Source organism: Balaenoptera borealis (assembly GCF_965194805.1).
Source record: "Balaenoptera borealis genome assembly, chromosome: 8".
In the NCBI taxonomy this organism is placed as follows: Eukaryota; Metazoa; Chordata; class Mammalia; order Artiodactyla; family Balaenopteridae; genus Balaenoptera; species Balaenoptera borealis.
In genome coordinates this window covers 5,563,258-5,589,566 of record NC_138865.1, presented here as the reverse complement: position 1 = coordinate 5,589,566, position 26,309 = coordinate 5,563,258, and the positions used below count along the sequence as shown (strand labels likewise).

Below are 26,309 nucleotides of genomic sequence, written 5' to 3'. Positions count from 1 at the left end.
TCCAAGGATGACTCCCAAGAAGGTGATATATGAGGGCTGATGGGGCAATTTTAGCCTCTGTCTGACACTGTATTCCTGGGGACAACTCCTATCCTTCATAGAATTTTTTTTCACCTTCTAAGCTTTAAGTATTTCCCTTTTTCATCAGTAAAAATCCCCAATCACAAACAATATATCAAGTAAGATTAACCCATTGTCTCCCCTGAAGGATGCTCTTACATGATCCAAAGCGGAACAGCTTTAGGAAGCAGCAACTTTCCAGTGAGGAGTTAAATGACATTTTTGCCCTTAAAAGATGCTAAACAACCTGACTTAGTATATGGTTCCCTTCCCTTCATCACATTCCAACCCATATCTGTATGATGCACCTAATTTATTGTCTTTTTAAATTTTCAGTGATTCCTTGTCAGCAATGTAGCTTCAGTGGCGTTACAGAGACTCTGCTGTTTAGATTTTTGTGTGCAGACTAAAAACGAGAAAAATTATTGTTTTACTACATAAAACCATGGAAACATGGAAAGTATCTTTTGTTTTGGGGAACAAGTATTACATATTATCAATATATCTGCCTTGTTCAATAACTTTATATATGTTTACTTAAATCAGGTGTCCTATTCTTTTTTTAAAAATTTTATTTATTTATTTATTTATTTATTTATTTTTGGCTGTGTTGGGTCCTCGTTTCTGTGCATGGGCTTTCTCCAGTTGTGGTGAGCGGGGGCCACTCTTCATCGCAGTGCATGGGCCTCTCACTGTTGTGGCCTCTCTTGCTGCGGAGCACAAGCTCCAGATGCGCAGGCTCAGTAGTTGTGGCTCACGGGCCTAGTTGCTCCATGGCATGTGGGATCCTCCCAGACCAGGGCTCGAACCCGTGTCCCCTGCATTGGCAGGCAGACTCTCAACCACTGTGCCACCAGGGAAGCCCAGGTGTCCTATTCTTATTGAGTATGTTTTAGGATAAATGGAAATCATCCATTTGTCCATTCAGCTATTATTCTCCCATTCACTCATTCAGCGTTTTTTTGAATTAAGAACTGTTGGGGTGGGCTTCCCTGGTGGCGCAGTGGTTGAGAATCTGCCTGCCGATGCAGGGTACACGGGTTCGAGCCCTGGTTTGGAAAGATCCCACATGCCGCGGAGCAACTAGGCCCGTGAGCCACAACTACTGAGCCTGCGCGTCTGGAGCCTGTGCTCTGCAACAAGAGAGGCCGCGATAATGAGAGGCCCGCGCACCGCAATGAAGAGTGGCCCCCATCTGCCGCAACTAGAGAAAGCCCTCGCACAGAAACGAAGACCCAACACAGTCATAAATAAATAAATAAAATAAATTAAAAAAAAAATTTAGAAGAAGGTGTGTTAAAAAAAAAAAACTTAAAAAAAAATAAAAAAAAGAACTGTTGGGGTTAAATGGTGAATAAGACAGAGTCTTACATTTACAGAACCAATACTCAGAGTTTATTTAATCTATTAAAATGGTTTCTCCCATTCTGAATGAGAAATTTTACTTTCATTATTTTCTGAGGTGTACTTTCAGTTGTGATTCTAAGAGCTAGTTTCTCATTCAATATCTCTACAATAAATGTGAGCCCCTATCCAGAGTTTCCGGCCCTCAGTCCTCATCGAGTATTTTTTTGGAAAAATAGTTTTTCTTCACAAAAGAGAGGAATACATGGAAAGAACTACAATCTTGTCCTTCAGGACGATACTAAAATGCCTAAATACTAAATACTAAGAGCAGAGAGGGCGTCGAACCCAAAGTTGTGGGCGCCGTGGCCTCACTTTGTGATGTTTACTCCTGGTAGCTGCTGTTGTGACACAGGGCGCCCTGCAGTATGTCTTGAGGAATGTCTTGTCTGAGGAATGTCCCTCAGCTGTGACTTCCTGGGACCATACTCACGATGGAGAGTCTCCTTGGCAGCTGGTCTCAGTAGCACCTGGTGAAGGAAAATTCCACTTCTGCTCCTGTCAGTGGGGGCAACTGCTCTCAGTCTTCAACAGCTTCTACTGGAGTGGAAACCAGGGCTAGGGTCTTCTCACAGCTGTATCCGTTGGCAGCTGGAGAAGAATCCTTACTCCCCATTCCTTCCTGTGCATCTTGCCCCTCAGAAAGGACCAGCCCAGAGAAGTTTTCAGAATGGACTCTGCTGAATCTTCTGGAGGACAAATTTGAGGAAATTTCAAAACAACCCTTACAATGTGCACTGGATACTGTCATGCTCTCCAACTACCCCAGAAACCTCCTTGGTTGTGTTGGACTCCATGACTCGAAATGAGCTCTTACCCTTGCCGAGGGGCACAGGAAGCCAGCAATGGTCCCCTCTTCTCAGCAGCGAATCCAATGCTAGCCATTCATTCACTTAACTTTTTTCTTGAGTATCGATTCTAAGAGCTGTTGGGGGTATAATAATGGCCCAATAATGGTATAACTGTTGGGGTTATAATAGTATTCATATATTATATTAAAATATTCATATCCACACCAGTATATGGATATAACTTGTAGCAAATACAATACAATGGAAGGGAAACATAGACTAGTATGAAAGAAGGTGGTCATGGGAAAGAGGCTGCGGTAGGGTAGCCCTGGGGTACTGATGTTGAAGCGCAGATCTGAAAGGCTTACAGACGAGTGGCATCTTTTTAGGAACTGGAGCAGTGCAAGAGGAACAGGGCATCAGGGTCATGCAGACCAGACACAGGTCATGAGTATGGAGACGACCTTAAAGATATCCCAGGAGGGGGTTTCCCTGGTGGCGCAGTGGTTGAGAATCTGCCTGCCAATGCAGGGGACACGGGTTCGAGCCCTGGTCTGGGAAGATCCCACATGCCGCGGAGCAACTAGGCCCGTGAGCCACAACTACTGAGCCTGCGCGTCTGGAGCCTGTGCTCCGCAACAAGAGAGGCCGCGATAGTGAGAGGCCCGCGCACCGCGATGAAGAGTGGCCCCCGCTTGCCACAATTAGAGAAAGCCCTCGCACAGAAACGAAGACCCAACACAGCCATAAAATAATAAACAAATAAACAAATAAAATTAAAAAAAAAAAAAAGATATCCCAGGAGAAGAAGCCAAATGGCAGTAGGATATATCAATCTAATCCAAAGAAAGCTAGTCCAAAGAAGAAAGGTGAACCAAGAAATAAAAGTGGGAGTCACCTTCATACGCATGATAATTAAAGCCACTAGACACACTTAATAGGATTGCCTAGGGAGAGGGTGAGGGGTCAGTCGATAAAGGGTCTTCAGGCTGAGCCTCGAGTGGCTCCCACACTTACTGGCAGGTGGAGGAAGGAGGCTGGACAATGTGAAAGCCCAATTCCAAGTTACCCAATCATGCGTTCTCCCTGGAAGCTCAGAGGTCCTCCATGCTTTGTATGTCTGGAAATTGATTTATAGAGATGTCCTTGTATTCTTAACCAAAGTGAGGGAATATGAAAAGATACTTGTGTGAAATCAAGTTAATGTTCATCTTCTTCATTAGACTGAAAATTAGCATAGTGCCTGGCTCACATAGGAACTCAGTAAATATTTGCTGGAAAAAAAAAAATCCATCCATCACAACCTCTGGGAATAATATAGCAATTTAACCAGTTGAAGTAGGATTAAGTGCCTCAGCAAAGGGAAGTACTTAGAGTACTCGCAATAAATATATAGATATACACACGTGCATACAAACACACACAGAGCAAATTTATCCTTATTCACAAAAAATTGAATGCATACAAATTTCTAATTTGTTCGTATATATTAACTGTGTCTACCTGGGCTGGAAGAAATATTAACGTGTAAATATTTAATTTTTAGAGAGCTCTAGAATGGAATCGAATGTATTGGTAGATCCAAACAGGAAAAAAGGAAAAAAACATACCCTTGAGGCCAAGATGGTAGGTAAGAACCCAAATGAACCTGAGAGATTTATCTCAAATAAATTCCTTGAGGGAAATGCAACACCACGTTTGCCCTCGAAATGACAAACCTCTAAAGTAAAGTTTGGTTCATGGTTGCTGTAGGTCAAGTGGCTGCTTTAAAGCTACAGGCAAAAGAAAATGTAATCCCTTTGTTATCGCCCTTCCATGCCAATGAGTCAAAATGGGATTGCGACTTATATTTGTGGGAATTTTTTCAGTGTGTAGTTATCAGAAACCGAAGCCCAGGAGCGATAGGAAAAGAGAGAGAGACAGAGACAGAGAGAGAGGGAAAGAAAAAAACAAAGAGAGAAATTCCGTACGCTGTAGGACAGAAAAATATCATCATACTAAGGTAATGGTTATATAAACAGCATAAAAAGCCTAAAAACTGGTGTAGTCAGAATTATATTCAGGATTGGATTCATCAGAAATGTTAAGATTCAACATTTCCTTTTCATCAATTATTGAATCCTCCATGTGCATGGTGCTATTATCAGCAAATACGTTCTATGATATTGATCTGTAAATTAGCAAGGACTGTAGTAATAATTTTAACTCCCTAACTCCCTATTTATAAATGAAAGGTTCATTGCAGAGTTCCACTTATGCTACCAGACTAGTAATTTCACAGGATAACTGTTATTAAAACAACAAACTGAAATCCACTCGATAGGATGGCCTCATTTTTCTTTTCCATACTATAGAAAAATCCATTGCTGTGACTGTTGACTAATACTATTTTGGGGTGAAATGGACAGTTGTCCCAGTTATTTTATAGGTTTCAGATTTAAGCATTTATCCTTGAAATTATCCAAAAAGGCATACAAGCTACCTTTTGTGTGTCCATACAGAGGACAGATAATAAGTGATTATGTTCCTAATGTCTGCTTGTTTAAGTCAGTTGTTTAGAACTCAAAATGTATTTTTCCATAGAATAATTATAATATCATCAGATTTGATGCTGTTGACATAGCTGTACTGTATGTTTTAAAGTTCACGTTCCTGTTAAAATTTTAAGGTTTGTGGTAAATCGGCTTCTAGTCATTGGCCTGGGAAAATGTGGACTGTTTATAAGATTTTTTTTCTCCAGGAAAATGTACTCCAAATTCCAGCAGGAGACCCCAGGCACACATGTCCCTCCCCAGGCAGCAGCTCCTCCAGCACTGGCCTTGGGGATCAGGGATCCGTGGGAGGGGCATTGAATGAGATTGAGTTTTTAATAACCTGCTGACACTTTTTAGGCACGGTAGAAAAATATCCTTCAGGGGTCACTGTCCAGATTTTCTGTTTGGGTGAAGGGACCGCCTTTCCCCATCAGCAGTGGGGACCTCACGCTTAGACCCTTCTGGGGTTGGTACCCTCCCCAGTGATCCCCACGTCCTGGTGTTCATGCTGTTGTGTGACCTCTTCCCCTTGAGTGACCGTGGACGTAGTCCTGACTGAATGAATAGAATGTGGCCGAGGTGATGGAATGACCCTTCTGAGGTCAGGGGACAAGGAGGCGGTGGCTTCTCCCTTGGGTGCCCTCTCTCTGGCTCCTTCTGGGGGGAAGCTGGCTGCCATATTGTGAGGCATCGAAAATCAAGGAGCAATATTTTCTCTTCACTTTTCAGTGAACTTAGGAGGAAATCTGCAACTGTGGCCTATATTACATGAAAAAGAAAGCACATCTTTCTTTTTATTTTTTAAAAAGAAAATTACTTATAAAATTATAGAAGACATACTTTCCCCTGTGGAAAGCCTGAAAAATATAAAAACAAATGACAATTGTTCATAATCTCACCTTTTAAAGATGAGTGTTTTAAATACATTGGTGTATTTCTTGTCTCTTTTTGTAGGTGCTTTTTTCTTTCTTTTTGGTTAACTTAGTTGAGAAGTAATACCTTTGACAATTTAAGGTGATTTTCCATGAAAATCTTTTTTCTATTTTATTTTACTTTATTTTATTTGATGTGGACCGTTTTTAAAGTCTTTATTGAATTTGTTACAATAGTGCTTCTGTTTTATGTTTTGGTTTTTTGGCCCCAAGGCATGTGGGATCTTAGCTCCCCGACCAGGGATCGAACCCGCACCCCCTGCATGGGAAGGCGACGTCTTAATGGCTGGACCACCAGGAACTCCCTCCATATTATTTTAAACTTTTATAAGACATTTTAAAAGAGATGTATTCTATTCCATATTCTAATATATCATCATTTACTTATTTTCCTATTTGTGGACATGTAGACTATCCCCAGATTTTCACTATTATAAACATTTTTGATTATAGATCTTTGTGCAAATTTTTCATGAGGACAGAACTTGTATTGCTAAGGCAAAGTTTTTGAAAACTTTTAGTACAAATTTCCAAATTATTTTCTAGAATGATTGAAACATTACAGACATTTACATTCCTACAGGTAATATAGGGACTTGCCTGCCTCTCTTATACTGAAAATTAACATAAAAACAAACCGTTGGCTAAGTTGATGGCAAAAAAAACCTTATTGCTTTCACAAATCATTTTTTTAATACCTTGGAGGTTCACTTCAGGCACAAAAGTCTCTATTAGTGAGGTTTTATTGTAGCTACAAATAGTAAGAGACGATGAAGGAGCATCAGCCTAAAATCTAGTCAAATTATTATCCACTAACTTATTATCATTCTCAATGATTTTTGAAGGGAGAACTTAATTATATGTTGCTGCTAACAATGTTCCTATTCAAAGTCTTCATCACGAAGGGTAACCTTTATTTATTTATTTATTTTTGGCTGCATTGGGTCTTCGTTGCCGCGCACGGGCTTTCTCTAGTTGCGGCGAGCGGGGGCTACTCTTCATTGAGGTGTGCGGGCTTCTCATTGTGGTGGCTTCTCTTGTTGGGGAGCATGGGCTCTAGGCGCGTGGGCTTCAGTAGTTGTGGCACTCGGGCTCAGTAGTTGTGGCTCACAGGCTCTAGAGCGCAGGCTCAGTAGTTGTGGCTCACGGGCTTAGTTGCTCCGTGGCACGTGGGATCTTCCTGGACCAGGGCTCAAACCCACGTCCCCTGCATTGGCAGGCAGATTCTCAACCGCTGCGCCACCAGGGAAGCCCAGGGAGGGTAACCTTGTCTCATCTTGCAAATTCCAAACTGCAGCTCTTATCTGGAAGCATACTTCCTCCCCAAGGCCTCCAGCCACAGTCTAAACAGTGGATTTCCAAGTGTGGTTGGGGGGCTGTGTCCATGAGAACAGCACCCAAATAAAATGTTCGTGGAATCTCCTTGAGGCTTATTGGATTCTTATCTCTAGGGCCCAGGAAATCTGACTCTTTTAAAGAAACAGTTGAATCTTATGTGCATGTGAATTGATTCTTATGTGCCTGTGAATTTTATTTTTATTTTATTTTTGTTTCAGATTTTACTTTCTATGAGTGATGACGTTATTCTTTTGCTTTGCTTTTATTCAAAACTTGTAACTCTTCCCAGAGGTTAATAAGTCTCTGGTGAATCTAATTATAAGCTAGCAATAAAGTTCCATTTAGGAAATGCTCACATAATTGACCTGCATTAGCTACAGTGAGAACATCACCACGTTGGGAATCTTTTTAATTTAAATAGTGTTTGGTAAATCAACTTCTCATTTAAAAGAATGTGAATTCTAATACACTGACACCCACACAGCCACTATTTTATCTGACAAAGAAAAGAGAAGAGACCTCCCTATTTTAGACATTTTAAGGAAGTAGATTTAGGATAACCAAGGAAAAATTAATTTTAACTCAGAACCCTCACAGAAGTAATGTCACTAAAGTCCAGCACAGAGACAGAAAACCACGTTGGCTTTGGAGGAAGATTTGAGTTTGCTTCTAGCTGTGCCACTCCTGGCTGTAGGTGCCTGAGCAAAGGCTGCGTATCTGTGAACCTCAGTGTTTCCTCTGTGAAATGGGTATTTTACAGGTTGTCCTGAAGATCAACTTCTGCACTAGGGAAGAACAGATCTGCCTCCATATTGGATCTGTTTCTTTGTATTCTATTGCTTTTGCTACAAATTAAGAATGTTGCCTATAGACTGAAACATACAGGATAGCCCATTCTCAAGGCTCTGATCTCTAAAGGTATAACACTTTCCCATTCATTTAGAGATAAAAAGTTGCAAAACAGAGAATGATATTTGTCTTATCGGAGGTTTACAGGAACATCGTGACCGGACTTACGAGGACAGTTGCAGGAACAAAGAGTTCCAGCCACACCCCCTCCCCTTTTCACATTAAAGAAACCTGAATTCTAACTCGAGTAAGATGGTTCTTTGGGACACTCGTCCACCATCTCCTCAGTTTGCTGGCTTTCCAAATAAAGTTGCTATTCTTTGCCCCAACACCTCATCTCTCGATTTCTTTGCCTGTCATGCAGTGAGCAGTGCAAGTTTGGACTTGTAACAGTACGACAATATAGGCAGATACGCGTTTGAGTCTCAGCTGTTCCAATGCCTTTCGCGGTCCCCGCCATGGAACCCATGCCTCTACCTGGCAGAAAGGCACACCGGGTGGCTCAAAATTCCAGGAATGAAGGAACTGAGACCTGATTTTGTAGAATCTAAGCATCTCTTTTCTGTCCTATGTCTCTTTTGAATTCGAGCTGCCAACAATTATTTTTTTGGGGGGGTGATGGGGTTTGTGACATTTCTTTGAGTACGTATCCATGAATATTTTCTTTATTTTGATAATTATAACCTTTAGAATCATACCATGCTCCTTTGTCTGCATCTATCAAGTTGATTACATGCCTTTCCAAAATTTATAAGTTGATTAGTTATATTAATATATTTCCTAACAACCAAAACATAGGCATTTTGGTGTAGGAGTCACTTAATCGTGCCATAAAGTTTTTTCCTAAGTTAGGTTTATTAAGGTATTATTCATTTTTTCAGTAGGTTGCCTTTTTATTTTGTTGATGGTTCCTTTGATGTGCATAAGCTTTTTAGTTTGCTGTCCTGCCTTTCATTATTTTGCACTTATTGGTTTTGCTTTTTTTGTCAGATTCAGAAAATCATCTCTAACACCTGTGTCAAGGAACTTATTGCCTTTATGTTTTTTTTTTTTTAATTTTATTGAAGTATAGTTGATTTACAATGTTGTGTTAATTTCTGCTGTACAGCAAAGTGATTCAGTTATACATATATATACATTCTTTTCATATTCTTTTCCACTACAGTTTATCACAGGATATTGAATATAGTTCTCTGTGCTATACAGTAGGACCTTGTTATTTATCCAGTCTCTATATAATAGTTTGCACCTGCTAGTTGCAAACTCCCTATCCATCCTTCCCCCATCCCTCCTCCCCCTTGGCAATCACAAGTCTGTTCTCTACTGACGTATCTCCTTTATTTATTTATTTGTTTGTTTATTTATTTATTTATTTTATTTTTGGCTGTGTTGGGTCTTCTTGCTGTGCGCGGGCTTTCTCTAGTTGTGGTGAGCAGGGGCTACTCTTCGTTGTGGTGTGTGGGCTTCTCTTGTTGTGGAGCACGGGCTCTAGGTGCACAGGCTTCAGTAGTTGCAGCGTGTGGGCTCAGTATTTGTGGCTCACGGGCTCTAGAGCGCAGGCTCAGTAGTTGTGGTGCGTGGGCTTAGTCGCTCCGCAGCATGTGGGATCTTTCCGGACTAGGGCTCGAACCCGTGTCCCCTGCATTGGCAGGCGGATTCTTTACCACTGTGCCACCAGGGAAGCCCTCCTTTTGATCACAAATTTCCTTGTACAACTTGTCATATCCTCCTCCCTGCCCACATCTGGCAGGTTTCTGCTCTCCTGTATGACTGTCTACTTACCTACCTACCAACATCCTATATTCCTCCTACCTACCTGCCTATAAGATCACACACCGAACACCACCTATGTGCCAGGCACTACTAATAGCTTATACACACATGCCCTTCAGTCTTCAATGCCAGTAGTTTATTTCTTCATTTTCCACTTGAGAAAACTGAAGCTTACAGAGAGGTTAGGTAACCTGATGGAGTTGGAAACATCTCAGATTCTTCTGAACCCAAAGCCCATACTTCTTCCTCTACACCAGTGGTTTTCCAAGTGTGGTCCCCAGAGCAGCACCTGGGGGTTAGCATGAGTTACCACGGGGCTGTGATTCCTTGCAGCAATTCTGAAGTTCAAAAGGGCTCTGGAAGTTTGACCTGGGATCATCTCTCTTAAGCTGACCTTGTTTTCTTCATCACCTCTTTCCTTCTTCCATTCCTTAAACCAGTTTTGCTAAGAGCTCCTTCATAACAGTCGGTAGGTGGTTGCTTACTTTGGTCCCAGGGTCCCAGTAAGAACTTTTGGACATCATCCCATCTTTGATAACTGGAGGCGCCCCGCCCGGGGCGCGGGTCTCAGCCGACAGCTGGGCAGGTTCGGGCGGCCGGCCCGTCTCCGCGCCCCGCTCCTCTCCTCCACGCCCGCGAGGGCCACGCGCGGAGCTCGCTCCCCTTGATGCGAAGAGGACCGAGGGCCTTTATGTTTTCTTTTATGAGTTTTATGGTTTTACATCTTCCATTCAAGCCTTTAACTCATTTTAAGTTATTTTTTGTGTATGGTGTATGATAGTGGTGCAGTTTCATTCTTTTGCATGTGGCTACCCAGTTTTCCCAACAACAGTTAATAAAGAGATTATTCTATTTCTCCCTTGTTTATTCTTGGCTCCTTTGTCATAAATTAATTGACCATATATGCTTAGGCTTATTTCTGTGCTATTTTTTCCATTGATCTATGTGTTTGTTTTTATGTCAATATCGTACTGTTTTTATGACCATAGTAATAGAGTTTGAAATCCTGAAGCATGAAGCCTCCAGGTTTTTTTTTTTTATCGTGATTGCTTTTGCTATTTGGGCTTTTTTTGTGGTTCCATGCAAATTTTAGAATTGTTGGTTCTATTTCTGTGAAAAATGCTATAGACATTTTGATAGGGATTGCAGTGAACCCGTATATTGCTTTGGGAAGTTGTTTTTAAATGACTGTTGAATTGCATCATTAGAAGTTACTTCAAGGACATTTGTCACTTCTTTTGTGATGAATTCCACAATTTTTATTGAAGTTTTTAAAAGGCAAGCTGCTGTCTCTGTGGTTTTTGGTTGTACCTCTCCAGAGAAAGGCGAATGGCTGTAATTTTCACACCACCAGATCACAGAGGAGGGTAAGCCTGGCCCGTGGCAAAGAAGAAGCAAACCTTTTGTGGTTCTTTTTCCCCCAGCGCAGAGTGCTGTCAGCCGTCCTGTTAGAAGCAGAGTAAATGGACAGGGAAGCAATGCTCTGTGGGGTCCGTCCCTGTTCATTTTGTTCATGGAGGGTCTCGCAGCAGCCTTCTCGAAGCTTCTTCCAGGCCCTGCAGAGGGGCTGGCATCCAGCAAGGGGAGAGGCAGAATGCAGGTAGACCCGAAAAAGGGCAGACATTTGGGCGCATCATCAAGAACCTCCACTGACAATGGCATTTTTTCTGGACCTTAGCCTGCCCTTGGAGGGAAAAAGTAAGAAAGTGAAAATGAAGTGCCCTTGAGGGCTTGGGGTGGAGGAGAAGGGTGTCGGCCACAGGGTACCTTGGACGAGGATCCCAGTCATTTATATTTGCACCCCTTCCCAGAGGGCGAGCTTGCCCTTTGCCACTGGGAACTGTTGTCATGCAGGAAATAACAGAGGAGAAGAGTGAGTGCATTTCCTGAGTCAAGGAGTAAGCCTGTGGAAGTCCTACTCCCTGTGCATTTGTGCCCGCCGCCAAAAAGCTGGATTTGCCCCGAACGGGCATCAGAGCCCCTTTTCGTTCCTTGCACTCCACTCTGGTTACAGCTGAACGATTCAGAGATCCTTTTTCCCTACTTGGTCAGGAGGAATTTATAACGCTATGTTTCCCAAGGTGACAAATTCATGTAATTCCACGTCCATGAAAAAAAAAAATGACATAAAGGAAAACCTCTTACATCCTGCCCCCCAATGCCTTACTCTGGCCACAGGAGAGACTGCTTCTTGCTAAATTTAATCCAAATTTAATCCATTATTCATGGGCCAAAAGCCTCAGAGGTCTCTTAGAAATTAAATTCATCTTCAAAGAGCAGAATAGGACATCATCTTATTATACATTGTGAACTGGGATTTTTTAGAATTGGCATCAACACCCTAAAAGTAGAATCAAATATGTAATGTGGTTCATTCATAGCATGTAGGCTTAAAACTGAAGAAAATGATCTGTCTTTGTTTTGGGTAGAAGCTCTTGTACATGCTCACAAGGGCTCCAGAAGAAATGTACGGAGTCTGTCCAGGTTCTCTGGGTTCAGCAGGGAAGGTCCCGGACCATAGCTAGGGCTGGGCTCAGTGACACAGCGGTCAGTGCCTTTTTCCACATTTTGGGGATGTTTGGAGAGTGTCTCAGATGGTAAAACTAAAAATGATGGATACTGGAGAAGGAGACTCTAGCCCATTTTAGGTAAGGAGTAGTTCATAGATTAAATATAGTTGAATAAATCTAAATATCTAACAACGTTAAGATCGTTTGTTCTGGAGATAGAAATACTACATTTGAGGGTGCCTCTGCTACTTGTGAGGGCTGACTTTAAGTCACGTGGTAGTTGTAAACTTGCTTTCTTATTGGTCCAACAGGACTCCCAAGCCTCGCCTGACTCACAGACGTTAGGACAATACTTTGAGGCTGTCAAGGGCACACAGCAGTGCTGGCACGTGGTCCGGGCTCACGAAGGGCAGGTGTAATTTATGATCTGAAAGTGCTTCTACCGGGTAATTCCACGGTAGTTACTAATGGCCCTGTGAAACGTGTTAGGACACTAGAGGACCAGAGAAGTGAGGCACCAGAGTGGTCAGGAGAGCAGGCTGGGAGCTGCACTGCCTGGGAGCACTGCAGGAAGTGCGGGGGCTTGAGCCTTGTTCTGTCCTTCCTGCCACTCATCAGCTGAAAGGGATCAATGACAGACCCACTTGTAGAGTCTCCGTGAGGATTAATAAGCTGCTGGCTACAGATCCCTTGAGACTGTGGCTGTCGCAGGGCAAGCCCTAGGTTGCTCTTTGCCATTATTATTATTATTGTTGTTGTTGTTATTATTACTATGTTTAATGCAGTGGTCTCCAGTACATACCCCTGATGGTCACATTCCAGTGCAAGAAAGCTAGGGCCATGGTTCATTTTTTTGCCTTTCTTTCCCTCTTTCTTTCTTTCTTTCTTTCTTTCTAAATTGACATATGCTTGATTTATAATGTGTTAGCTTCAGGTGCTTCAGCAAAGTGATTCAGTTATACACATATATTTATATTTCTTATATATATTTATATTTATATATTTATATGTATTTCATTTCAGATTCTTTTCCATTATAGGTTATTACAAGACATTCATTATAGTTCCCTGTGCTATATAGTAGGTCTTGTTGGTTACCTATTTTATATATAGTGGTGATTATCTGTTAATTCCAAATTCTTAATTTATCCCTCCCCCCCCCGCCCCACTTTCTCCTTTGATAACTAGAAGTTTGTTTTCTGTGTCGTGAGTCTGTTTCTGTTTTGTGAATAAGTTCCTTTGTATCATTTTTTTAGGTTCCATATATGAGTGATATCATATGGTATTTGTCTTTCTCTTCCTGACCGACTTCACTTAGTATGATAATCTCTAGGTCCATCCATGTTGCTGCACATGGCATTATTTCATTCCTTTTTATGGCTGAGTAATATTCCATTGTATATATATACCACACCTCTTTTATCCATTCCTCTGTTGATGGACACTTAGGTTTGCTTCCATGTCTGGGCTATTGTGAATAGTGCTGCAATGAACATTGGGGTGCATGTATCTTCTTGAATTAGAGTTTTCGCCTTTTCTGGATATACACCCAGGAGTGGGATTGCTGGATCCTATAGTAACCATGGTTCGTTTTTTAAACTCATTCAAGAAACGTTGCCAGTTGGGTTTTCCAGGAAGCAGATTCTGGCAGCAGGTTTTTTTTAGGAAGTGCCCTTGGAATCCACCCTGTGGAAGGGAGGAGAGCCAGCTGCACTGAGGAGAGAGAATAGGCCGCATGGACCCTGCAGGGCAGCTGACCCCACGGGGAGCAGGGTGTGGGCACCAAAGGTCTCTCCTTCAATCAGTCATCGGATGTGGCTGCCACGGCAAGGGCGCGCCTTGAGCATGGGTGATGGGACACCGCTGTGGGAAGGACAGCTGGGGGACGTCCACACACAGCCCTCCTAGCAGCTGAAACAGCAAGTCGTTCACTGAAGGGGGACCAGGCAATGCCCATCTCCCTCTATCACAGAAATATGTACTGGCCAGGCCCTGAGATGGTTATATTTGTACTATTTAAAACATCTGTATTTCTGTGTAATCTCCCGTTCTGTACAAGCGGTGCTTCTGCATTTGTTGATCTGTTGGATGGCCTGTAAGCTGCCAGAGGGCAAGTACTAGGTTTTAATTCTTCTTTGCCTCCCAAGTGCCTAAAATCATGCTCAGTGCATCGTAGCTGCTGGATAAATCTTACTGCAGGAATAAGCCAGTGAATGGCTGCGTGAAACAAGGATTCAGAGAAAGGACTGGTGGATTGTAGAAGAAAGTGGTCCGGGCTTCACAGTACTGTGTGGTTCAGGGCAGAAGGAGGTGATAAATGCTCATAAACCTTGATGCCTGAGAATAGTTTCTTTCCCCTTTTGGTTTCATATGGGCTTTTGGGGGAAAAGGTAGTGTGAAAACATTCAAATTCATAAAATTTAAATAAGATGGTAAATTGCACCTTGTAGCTATGGATTCAATTGATGGATTGAAAATTCTTCTAAACTTGAAGAAGAATTTGAATTCAGTGTTTAGAGACTTTCCATATGATTGTAATTAAGAATAAAGAAGTACGTTAAAATAGTCAATAAAAATTTGGGGATAAAATACGTTATTAAAACTACTTTCATTCCTTCAGAAATGGGAGCATTGTAGAAAACAAACAGGAATATTTGCTCTGATGCTTTTAGATTTAATTTACACTTTGTACAGCTCACTTATTGGGGATATGTTTATTTTTAGTGCTGAGGATATTAAAAAAGCTAAAAGTGTTTTGAAGTATTTGCCTATGATTCTGGCACTTGAATTACACTCATACCTATAAAGGGTAAGACAACTAGTCTTCAGAAATTTGACTGTCAATTTTATGTGTTTTTTTGTTTAAAATATTCTTGAAAATTGCCAGTGTTTACATAAAAAGAATCCTTGTTGTTCAGGTCACATCCAATAGGATCTTTTACTACATGTCAAGAAATTGTCTTTTCTACTTTAAAAAAGGAAAGAGTAATTTTTCTCTAGTTAGAGGTTTTACATTTTTGATGTTTAGACCATTCTCTCTTTGCCTCAAAGGTAATTCAACATTTTGAAACAGGTGTTGTAGTTTCAGGACTAGCAAAGTGGACGGAAATAGTTTTTAGAAAATAATATCTCAGATATTACACACACACACACACACACACACTGACACTGACACAAATCACTGTCATTCCTCTATGTTCCTATGACTCTACAATGGTGCATAGTTTACTCTTAAGAACATAAGAGAATTTTTACTTAAACTAGGTTCTTAGCAGAAGGTCATAGTGATTATCAGACACTGCAGGCATAATAACTTAGGATTCTATACTATCACTGGTATTACATAAATTTAATATTGTCTGAGAATTAGATTAGCAATTTCAGGAAGTCCCCGGCTCTTCACTATTTACGTCCTCCGTGAAATATCAGGCGTGGTCACTCTGGCCGTGACTGCAATACACCCCCGCATGTTTTAGCTCAGACCCGTGACCTTGGATCTTCCCCCAAAAGGTATATGTAGCAGACTTTTCACCTCACTGCACTTCCACCTTTTTATCAAAGCAAAAATGAACTTTTATCTGCAAAGTTCTCTCTATTAAGAATTCTCTGGCCATTATGACAATCTGCAATAACAACCTTCAAATGAAATGCCAGTTGGTTTTTTTTATAGCATGTATAATGGAACAACTCCAAATAGTTATGTTTTTCTCCATTCATTGACAGATTCTCTGGTTGGCTAATCTAATTTGACTTTCTGCCCTAACCTCCCCATTGAATTATTTCAACTGGTGATGGGTTAACATGATTACCTGTACATTTCTCTAAATCCCAAATTTAAAGACTACTTTTTACTATAAGTAGGCTGGCAAAGAGTATTTTTCAAAAACATAAGGAGGCTTCTACTAGAGTGTTTGCTGACCATAGGAGATATCTATATATATCAGAGGAAAGCATTGTAGTAGGGAGGCGTGCACCATGAGAAAAAAGTGATCAATTTCTAAACTGTGTCTAATTTTTGTATTTGAAAATGTATATATCCAAAGAAAACAATAACACTAATTGAAAAAGATACATGCACCCCAATGTTCACAGCAGCATTATTTACAACAGCCAAGATACGGAAGCAACCTAAGTGTCCACCAACAGATGAATGGATAAAGAAGATGTGGCACGTATATATATATTACTCAGCCATAAAGAAGAGTGAAATTCTGCCATTTGTGACAACATGGATGGACCCAGAGGATATTATGCTAAGTGAAATAAGTCAAACAGAAGAATACAAATACTGTATGTTACCACTTATATGTGGAATCTAAAAAACAAAACAAATGAATGTACATAACAGAAGCAGACTCACAGATATAGAGAACAAACTATTGGCTATAGTGCAGAGAGGAAAGTGGGGAGGGACAAGATAGGGGGAGGGGATGAAGAGGTATAAACTCCTATGTATAAACTAAATAAGCAACAAGGATATACTGTACAGCACAGGGAAATATAGCCATTATTTTATAATAACTTTAAATGGAGTATAATCTATAGAAATATAGAATCACTATGCTGTACACTTGAAGCTAATATAATATTGTAAGTCAACTGTACTTCAGTAAAAACCACTAAGGGTGTGCTGCAGAGTAATGTGTCCAACCTTGAGGAACTGAAAATGTTTCCACTGAGGGAGAGCCCTGGAAAGGGCAGAAGTTCACTGCTCTTGAAGGTTGTATTAGAGCCAGGCCCGCTACAGTGCTGGAATCCACTTCAGTAGAACATGTTTGTGACAGGGAACCCAGGACTGGGAACCCAGGACAAGAAGATGCTCTCGATAAGTAGCTTTGGTTGACTTTTAAGATTGAGACAACACTGGGATGTCTTATTTTCATCTCAATTAACAGGTATGTTGTTTATATACTGTTAGTTAGCTCTATTACAGTGTACGGATGGGAAGATTAAAGTGTGCTAGGATAAAGTAGAACATATATGCTAATAGAATACCCCAAATTAAAAAAAAAGAAAATGCCTCACTTCTCAGAAAATTACACTTTTTAAAAAATTGTATTTTATTTTCCTTAAAAGCCTGGTTGCAAACAAGAGAAACCACTCTGTCTAACTTAAATGGAGAAGGAATTTTGTTAGAAGGACCTCAGGTGGCTCACAGAATTATGCAGGTGGAAAACAAGAGAGCGAGGTCACGGCCAAGACCCAGCTTCTTCCCCAGGAATAGTCTGAGAAGCACTGCCACCACGGGTACACCCCCGAGGACACATCACCACGTGCTGGACTCTGCCACCTGGACGCTTGCTGCCATGTCACTTCTGACTCCACCCCCGCTGCTGCCGCCACGGTGAATGAGCTTTGTCCCCGAGCACTAGATCCGTTCTTTCAAGATTCAAAGTCCTTGATTGACCACAACCGGATCACAGACACAGCCTGGAAGGTTGGGTAGGGGGCAGGGGGCAGAACTCAGGACTTGCATCCCTCCCCCACCGGCCTCCCACGCACCCCCTGGAGATTTGCCAAATAGGAAATGTGTTTCCATGCTGTGCAAACTCACACTGACAAATGTCTACTAGATGGAGTTCCTATTTTGGAGGCATTTCTTTCAAAAGTAGATAAAGTACAGATGCACTGAGATATGCTATCCTTGACTCAATTCTAGTGTCAACATTGGCCCTTAGAATCCACTTAAAACTACAGGATCAAGAAGAATGTTGTTGGGCTTCCCTGGGGGCGCAGTGGTTGAGAATCTGCCTGCCAATGCAGGGGACACGGGTTCAAGCCTGGTCTGGGAGGATCCCACATGCCGCGGAGCAACTAGGCCCGTGAGCCACAATTACTGAGCCTGCGCGTCTGGAGCCTGTGCTCCGCAACAAGAGAGGCCGTGATAGTGAGAGGCCCGTGCACCGCGATGAAGAGTGGCCCCCACTTGCCGCAGCTGGAGAAAGCCCTCGCACAGAAACGAAGACCCAACACAGCCATAAATAAATAAATAAATAAATAAATAAAAAGAATGTTGTTGTTTTTTAATAAATTTATTTATTTATTTTTGGCTGCGTTGGGTCTTCGTTGCTGCGCACGGGCTTTCTCCAGTTGCAGCGAGCGGGGGCTACTCTTCATTGTGGTGCGTGGGCTTCTCATTGCGGTGGCTTCTCTTGTTGCGGAGCTCGGGCTCTAGGCGCACGGGCTTCAGTAGTTGTGGCTCGCTGGCTCTAGAGCACAGGCTCAGTAGTTGTGGCTCACGGGCTTAGTTGCTCCACAGCATGTGGGATCTTCCCAGACCAGGGCTCGAACCTGTGTCCCCTGCATTGGCAGGTGGATTCTTAACCACTGCACCACCAGGGAAGATCCCAGAGTGTTGATGTTGATAAGAATGATAGAAGGTGAAATACTCAGTGTTTCTTATTATTTTTGAGTTAGTAAACTCCATGAAGACAGTTTTCAGCTATTGAGAATGGATTATTCTACCAGTGAATTGTCCTTTCCTCACTTATATTTCTTGGCCTGTCATTAATCCAGCAATTTTCTTAGGATTATCTTTATGGTAGCCAGTTGGATTAGAACAGGAGGAAGAGTTAAATTTCACATTGAGTAAATGTTGCTCCTTTTTATTGGCAGTGTGGGCAAAACCCTTGGCCCCAAGTTGAAAATGTGTTTTTTTCTTATTTTCTTCTAATCTTTTGTAGATTTGCCCCCCAAAAGATATTTGTGGAATGTCTTCTCTATGTATGTAGGAAAATATTCTTTGAGGATTTTTCTTTATTTTATTTTATTTTTTGCTTTTCCATTGAGTGACTCTTATTTTTGTATTTGTTCATTTGCTTTTCCTCACCTCATGTTTTTTTCACTTTGGTATTTTGGATAAAATAGTATAAGTACAGCAATAACTATAGACTATCAAAGTCACAAATGACCTATAGAAAAAGGGTCAATTTATGATCTGCTATGTTTACTCAAGGCATTGAATTTGGCATCATGGGGCTATAAAGATGATAAAATCTGATCCTGGACCATAAATATGTTGATATTTAAAGGAAATTAAAGCAATCCTTTATAATAAACTAGTGGCAAAAATGAGAAATAGAGAGGTAGGAACCCCAAACCCACCTACTTCATAATTCTGTCTAAATTGTTCAGGCTGCACCCCTTGTAATATCTTGCATCTTGCCTCTGGCACAGGGTCCCTAGGTAACCGAGAGTGGCTATAAAATTTTATATTCTTCCTATGAAAATCAAATGTAAAATAGGTTAGAGGATTTTTCCATGTTTTGATGGTTGGTAAAAGTCTTTTTTCACAAGGGTAACTTTCCTAAGTAAAGTAATCAAGGCGCATGATTTGATAATTGATGAACAGGGAAATGCTTTAATGAATTATTGAAGCACTTGGCTCAGGTGTGCGTTTCCCAGGGACAGAATACAGAATTACTGCTTAGTAATTAGACCGTCAATGTTCCGTACCCAGTTGACCATAATTAAAATAATTTTATACTTGGTTTGTTATTGGGAATTAAAACTCACACCTCAGTTACCTGGTAAAAGGTTTTCAAGGCTCATGGCAGGAGACGTGAGGGTTTTAAAATGCCAACCTGTATTCTTCCTCTGAATTTCAAATTCCTCGATCGTTCGTGTCTGATTAAAGTTGTATCTGAGTAATTGATAATGACTTTTCAATTAGGGAAAAGCATATTTTATTTAGAAATTACATTTATTTACATTGATTTTTCTCCTCTTCAGGATGTCTGGGCTTCTGGGTCTGATTTGATCCGCCACAACTCCTAGGAATCTTTTGCAAGGGTAACTGACAAGTCATTCCCCAAACATGGGCTGATGTTATCAGGCTTTGGAGAAAGGTCTGGATAAAGTCACAGTATTTTATTATCTTTTTTGTGGCCTCGACATGCAGCTTGCAGGATTTTAGTTCCTGACCAGGGATTGAACCCGAGCCCGCTTCAGTGAGAGCGTGGAGTTCTAACCACTGGACAGCCAGGGAATTCTCTGTCACAGTATTGTTTTTGAAAAATACCCAGGAAACCCGTCGTCCCCATAAGGAGATATGGAGCTGTTTAACTGGGTGTGAACAAGGGAAGTGAAAGCCATTGTCAGCTGGTGAGGAGGTCGAGCTCTTTTCTGGAGTGGGCACGAGAATTTCTCCAGGTGTGGGAAATTGTATCACAAGGCGCATCCCTTTTGACTCATGTGTCCCTCATTGCAGAGGTGATGAAGGGCCCTGATGAGCTCGGGCGGCCTCCTACTTACTGTCCGCGTGGTGGAGGTGGGAACAGAGATGGTCTGCGCTTCTTCTGGGGCTGGAGGAGGGAAGCAGAGCTGTTTCTGCCGGTGGTGGTCCTGCCACGTAGGAGAGGTGACCCCATTCCCTTGAGGGGGGACGGAGGCCCCCAGCGCCAAGGCAACGTCATCAGGTGAGCTGACCCCTCACGACCTGGCTGAGCTCTGGGGGGTTGGCCAGAGCACACTGGGCCTTTGGGGTCCCTAGGTTTCTAGGGAGTGAAGTCCTGTGTAGGCTGTGTTTTTAGAACAGCAGTCGTGTATTCACGGAGGCAAGTCTATTCAGGGCAGCAACGATCAATCCTGTCTCTTACCTGTAGTTTACCTCTCGACTCTGTCTTATTTTTCCCATTTCTAGAGTCACAGGCATTGTTTACACTCTGTTCTCCGCTTGACCAGTCTAAGTGCATTTAGCTTCAACTCCAGCTATTCTGGACTCTGTACCCCGTTGCCAGAGGTATTTTCCTGAAAACACAGATGGGACCCTATTATCTGCTCTGTGATCTCCTACGGTTTTATTCGAAGAATGAAACCCCACCTCGTCAGATGAAACCTGCTGACTCCGCGCTGTACTTTGGTTTGAACGCTGACACTGCATCCCCCTGGCGCCGGCCCCGCCGCCAGGGAGGGATCTGCCGGGACCGGCTCTCCTTGGGGCGCCTGGAGCTGCGGGGGCTTCATCTTGCTCTGCCCCCTGCCCCGGACCTCCTGGTGCTTCAAGGGCCGGGTCAGGCAGCAAGCATCTGCAGCTGGAGTTGTGTCGCCCGGGTGACCACGTACCGTTTCCTGAGTCCCCGGGGCTTCTCCCACGGGCTCACCCTGTGGTAACTCCCTCCACCACGAGGAGGGCACGGGCAGCTCAGCGAGCCCGGGGGCCCCGCGGGAAACTCCCACGCTGCTTTCAGGCACTTTTCATCCTTGAACCTTCCCTGCCCCATGGGGACATCTCAGCAGGTCTCACATCCTCCGCGGTGGATGCGTTCAGCCAGAACAGGTCCTTCTTCAGGTCCTACGAAATCTTATTCAATCAGAAATAGAAACATTTTCTTCCAATTCCAAGCTTCTTCCTCAACACAGGTGGCACTCGGGGTCCGGGACAGGCCGTGGAGAAGGGAGCGGGGCTCCGTGTTCCCAGCTCCCCTTCCCTCTCTTCCTCCTCCCTGGGCCGCCGGCTCCTCCGGGGCTGGGGGAGGGGGGCCGAGGAAAGGGCCCGAGACCTCACTCGGCAGGGCTGTTTGGAGAGCTCTCCTGCGGCTCGCTTTCTCTGTCCTGCTCAGGGCCCAACACTGGCTCTCTCCATCAGGGGTGTGTGGGTGTGTGTGTGTGTGTGTGAGGTGTGTGTGAGGTGTGTGTGTGTGGTGTGTGGTGTGTGTGTGTGTGTCTGTGTGTGTGTCTGTGTGTGTGTGTGGGGTGTGTGTGTGTGTGTGTGTGTCCTGCTCGGAGCCCAACACTGGCTCTCTCCATCAGGGTGTGTGTGTGTGTGTCTGTGTGTGTGTGGGGTGTGTGTGTGTGGGGGTGTGTGTGTGTGTGTGTGTGTCCTGCTCGGAGCCCAACACTGGCTCTCTCCATCAGGGTGTGTGTGTGTGTGTGTGTGTGTGCGCGTGTGTGCGCGTGTGTGTGTGTCGCAGGCCGGGGCTCGTCCCGTCAGCTGCGTGGTGGGAGCCCGGGGTACCCTCTCCCGAGGGCAGCCTGGCTGGGCTCGGTCACTTGAGTGGCAGGTCCTGACCTGAGCACCCAGGACGCTGAGTTGGCTGGAAGGTGGCTGCCCGTTTCCCTGGTCCCGGTTTTGAGCGACAGTGGTCACGGTGCAGGTCTCCTGTCTCCTTTCAGAGCGTTCCTTAAGGAGACTTGCTTGTGAGCGCGGAGGACGCGGGGTTAGAAGCCCCAGGTGTAGCTTCTGCCCCACCCCCTTGCCCTGTTGCCTTGCAGAAGACCCTCGTTAGCGTTTCCTCAGGTGTGGAGTGATGTTGTAATTTGTACCAGGGCTGCTCCCAGAAGTGTTGGAAGATCAAACAGAAAGCACAGGTGAAATGACCTTGTACACTGCACACTGCCAGACCTGTGTCAGGCACCGCTGTTAATAATAGCAACAGAATTCTGGATACTGTTTTGAAGCAATATTATGGCATTTCACTTGGCAGAATCTGAGGAAAACCTTTTGACATCTTGGAGAAGGTACTTAGGGAAATCTCCGTATCTCCCCTGTACTTCCTGCTGTGCTAAGGGGGATTCGCTTGGGTAACTGGGCATCCGGGTCTGGAAGGTAAAGCGTTCCTTTAGAGATGCTTATTTTAGCGTGAATTGGTTTAAAACATTTCTTTAACATCAAATACCTAGTTCAGTGTTATCATGTTAAAGGAACAGGCGTTTTCATGGAGGAGAAAGGGGAACCCACGCTGGGTAGACAGTGAGGAGCGGCTTAGGCTGGGTGCTCAGGGAGAAGTAGGGGTGTCCGCGGGTACTTGGTAGTGTGGGGAGGGGGAGGGGCGGGGGAAGGAAGAAGAGGAAATGCATCCTTGACGTCCCAGCTGAGGGCTGAGCTCCCCTCCCCCCTCGAAGGGATCCAATGAGACATGGTTTCTATGGAGACAAGGCCCCAGAGAAAGTCCCACTCTAACCCCTCCGCCCACTGTTATCCAGCCTGGGGAGCAAAGCTGCAGGATGAGCTTCCCATAATAAATAAGGTGAGAGCCTCCGTCTCATCCTGGGCCTGTTATGCAGCCGCTGAACTGGCCCGAGGTTAGCCGTGCTCTGGAATGGAAACTCTTTGCAGAGGTGTTTTGGAGCCTGGAGTCACATCCCTGGGCAATTAGAGAGAAGGGTGGTCTTTTCAGCTTTCTCGCAGACACAGACCGTTGAGTCAGGGCCTGCTACTTGTAGAGATGATAAAAGTGTTAACACTAGAAAGCCCTTTAGAGTCTCCAGAAACATTAGGATGGTCCGATGTAAAATGTTCTCGCATCTAGTACTACAGTGAATGCGTATTGGTGCAGCTACATTCCATCTCTGTTTCAAACCCCGGTGCAGCTTGTGGAAGACCTGGAAGTGAGTTGCCACAGTTCCCAGCGTTCCCTGAAACAGGCAGATCTTAGCATCCTCGATTTTATCTCACAGATAAATAGAGATGCGTCTGAGAGTCCTCTTGGGGCAGGGGAAGGTGGGCTCAGGCAGATCTGGGTGCGCTCGGATCCCAGCTCTGCCGCCGCCTGTGTGACCTTGAGGGGGTCTCTTAGCTCCGTGGGCCTCTGTCTTCTCACCACTTAGATGAAGAGGATACTGATGACCAGCTAAAGGACTGAGGTGGGGATTAAAGTCAATCACAGCAGAACATGTAGGGCTGCAACTGGCCATCAGTGGAGGCTCAGCCAATGACAGAAGCCACAGTTGTGGTTATTTATCTTTCCTGGGTTGTCCTTTTGGGCCCTAAGGTGTGGAAGGCAGGACACACTGGCATCGCCTCTGATAGGCGTATCCTCCCTTGGAGGCCACTACTCAGGAAAGACAACCTCCCAAGTCACCTTGGGTGTGTCTGTGCTCAGATTTGCACCTTGATGCGATGGCCTTAGGACCACAGCAACCGTCAAGGTCAAGGCCGACACTCTTGTGTTTTACAGAAGAGCCTGAGGTCCAGAGAACTGAAGTGATTGTCCAAGATTATGAGGAAGTGAGTGGCCAGGCTGGGCGCCTGTGACGGTTCCCCTGGGCCCTTCCAGGCGTGGCCAGAGCCCGCTATTCCACCCCTGCTTTCCATCCATTTTCCGCTAGAGCTTTTACACGCAGTTTCCCTTCCCCAGAAGTCATCTGTTCTCCTTTCCCTCCCTAACTCTCTCCACCGCTATTCTCTTTTGAGGCTGACCTTTCAACACCAAGATCTCACCGCCCCCGACACCCCACCGGGGTTCTTGGCCCCAGTCCCTTTGGCAGATTAAGTTGGGGCGGTTTGTACAAGCATCCTCTTGAGGATGGATCACAGAGCCTTGTGGATGTTTGCTTATGTCTCTGGCTTCAGCAGCAAATAGGGAGAGCAGAGGCGAAGCTTCACTCACCCACACTATGCTGGTTCTAGGTCAGAATGTGGCAACTGCAGCCTCCAGGCCGGCCCAGGAGATGCTCAAATTCACACAGTGGATCAATGAACCCAGTTTCGTGTTCTACCTGCAGTGCCAGCCATTTATCTCCATGTACCTCCTAAACCACCCTTCAGAATCTCTGGGGTATATCTTTTTTCTGTCCCCGTGTTCTTTCAGAAGAGCTCTGCCAGAGGAGATACCAGGAATAATGTTGTCACTGTATCAGCTCACCTGTAAATAAAGCCACGGTGTGGCTGCCTGATGATTTTACGATCAGGGTTTACTTTGTCATTCTTCAACTTGGGACATTTTGGACATTCAGCCTGGGGGTTGTTTGTCTTGATTTGTAGTCTGCATTACCTTTAAGAGTCAAAGCCTCCTTTGCAAAAAACAAGAATTTGGACTTTTTGTCAATGCTTTCCTTTAAAACAATTTACCTTTCATTCCAACGGGTGGCAGTATAACACAACAATAACCTGAGCAAACAGTTTTGACTCTTTCAGGCTCAAAGCAACGGGAAAAGTTTCATTCTGGGTTAGATTTCTACAATAATTCTAAATTAAGAAGATAGACTAAGAAGACTACAAATTTAGTTCTGAGAATTCCTTTATACCTGTCACTTGAAAATATGAAACAGAAGAGGATATTTAGGAAAAATTCTCGTTAACTATTTTAGTATATGCATTAGTCTTAAAGAATTTTTTGTTGCTATATTTAATTCTCTATATTATGTTAGTTAAGATAAAATTATTGGGGGTATTGATGTGACCTCAGATGAGGAAACAGTCTTTCTGTGGAATTTATTTAAATGTGTGTACTTTCTAGACATATGTATACTTATTGCCACATGTCTTTCAATGAGTTATTTCAGCCTCTCAGAATTATGGTTTATTTTTTTGACTCAGCACAGCTTGCAGAATTAGATTTCTTTAATTTAGTTTCTCAGATTTTGTTTAGTTTTCCGTAACTTCTAGGGAATTTCTTCAATAAAATTGGAAAAAATATTCATCAGACTAAGATGAATTATATGTCAGAGGAGGCAAGAAATAGTTTTCAGGGCGAGTCTAGTTAGAATTTTGGATACCAAGAAGCAGAGATTAAAACTCAGAAATCTATTACTTAAGGAATCTATTACTTATTATTCTCTGGAAAGACAAACAGTAGCAAATTGCTCAATTATGATGAATAAATATTCATTACTTATGGTATCCCAATTCACTTGTGAATAAATGTGTATTTAATTGCCTTTAGTATATTTTCTCATTCTAGACACAAGGAAAATCTTCCTACTGTGGATCCCAGCCCCTGTGCCCCATTTACTGTCTAAAAACCATTTTTAACTTCTTGTTTCATTGTGTTGATCAGAAAGTAGACAACAGTCACCAGAGCCTGAGTAGCAGTGAGGTCCCCAGGGTGGGGTGGAAAGAAAGATCTAGCACACAGACTTCCCTGGTGACGCAGTGGTTAAGAACCCGCCTGCCAATGCAGGGGACACGGGTTCGAGCCCTGGTCTGGGAAGATCCCACATGCCACAGAGCAACTAAGCCCGTGCGCCACAACTACTGAGCCTGAGCTCTAGAGCCCGTGAGCCACAACTACTGAGCCCACGTGCTACAACTACTGAAGCCCGCGCGCCTAGAGCCCGTGGTCTACAACAAGAGAAGCCACCACAATGAGAAGCCCGCACACCGCAACAAAGAGTAGCCCCTGCTCGCCGCAACTAGAGAAAGCCTGCGCGCAGCAACGAAGACCCAACGCAGCCAAA

The 26,309-nt window shown here is 43.6% G+C and overlaps 1 protein-coding gene and 1 long non-coding RNA gene across 7 annotated transcripts in view; one reads left to right on the top strand and one right to left on the bottom strand.

The window, feature by feature from the left end:
• The window catches only part of GALNTL6 (polypeptide N-acetylgalactosaminyltransferase like 6), a gene marked incomplete at its 3' end in the record, with an annotated part of 1,719,480 nt that overhangs the window by 150,831 nt on the left and 1,542,340 nt on the right, over positions 1-26,309 (bottom strand). The gene's annotated exons all lie outside the window — the stretch shown is intronic.
• Positions 1,396-5,614, top strand: LOC309633570. The gene is made up of 2 exons (XR_014247617.1): positions 1,396-2,741; positions 3,064-5,614. It is a non-coding gene; the product is annotated as an uncharacterized lncRNA (long non-coding RNA).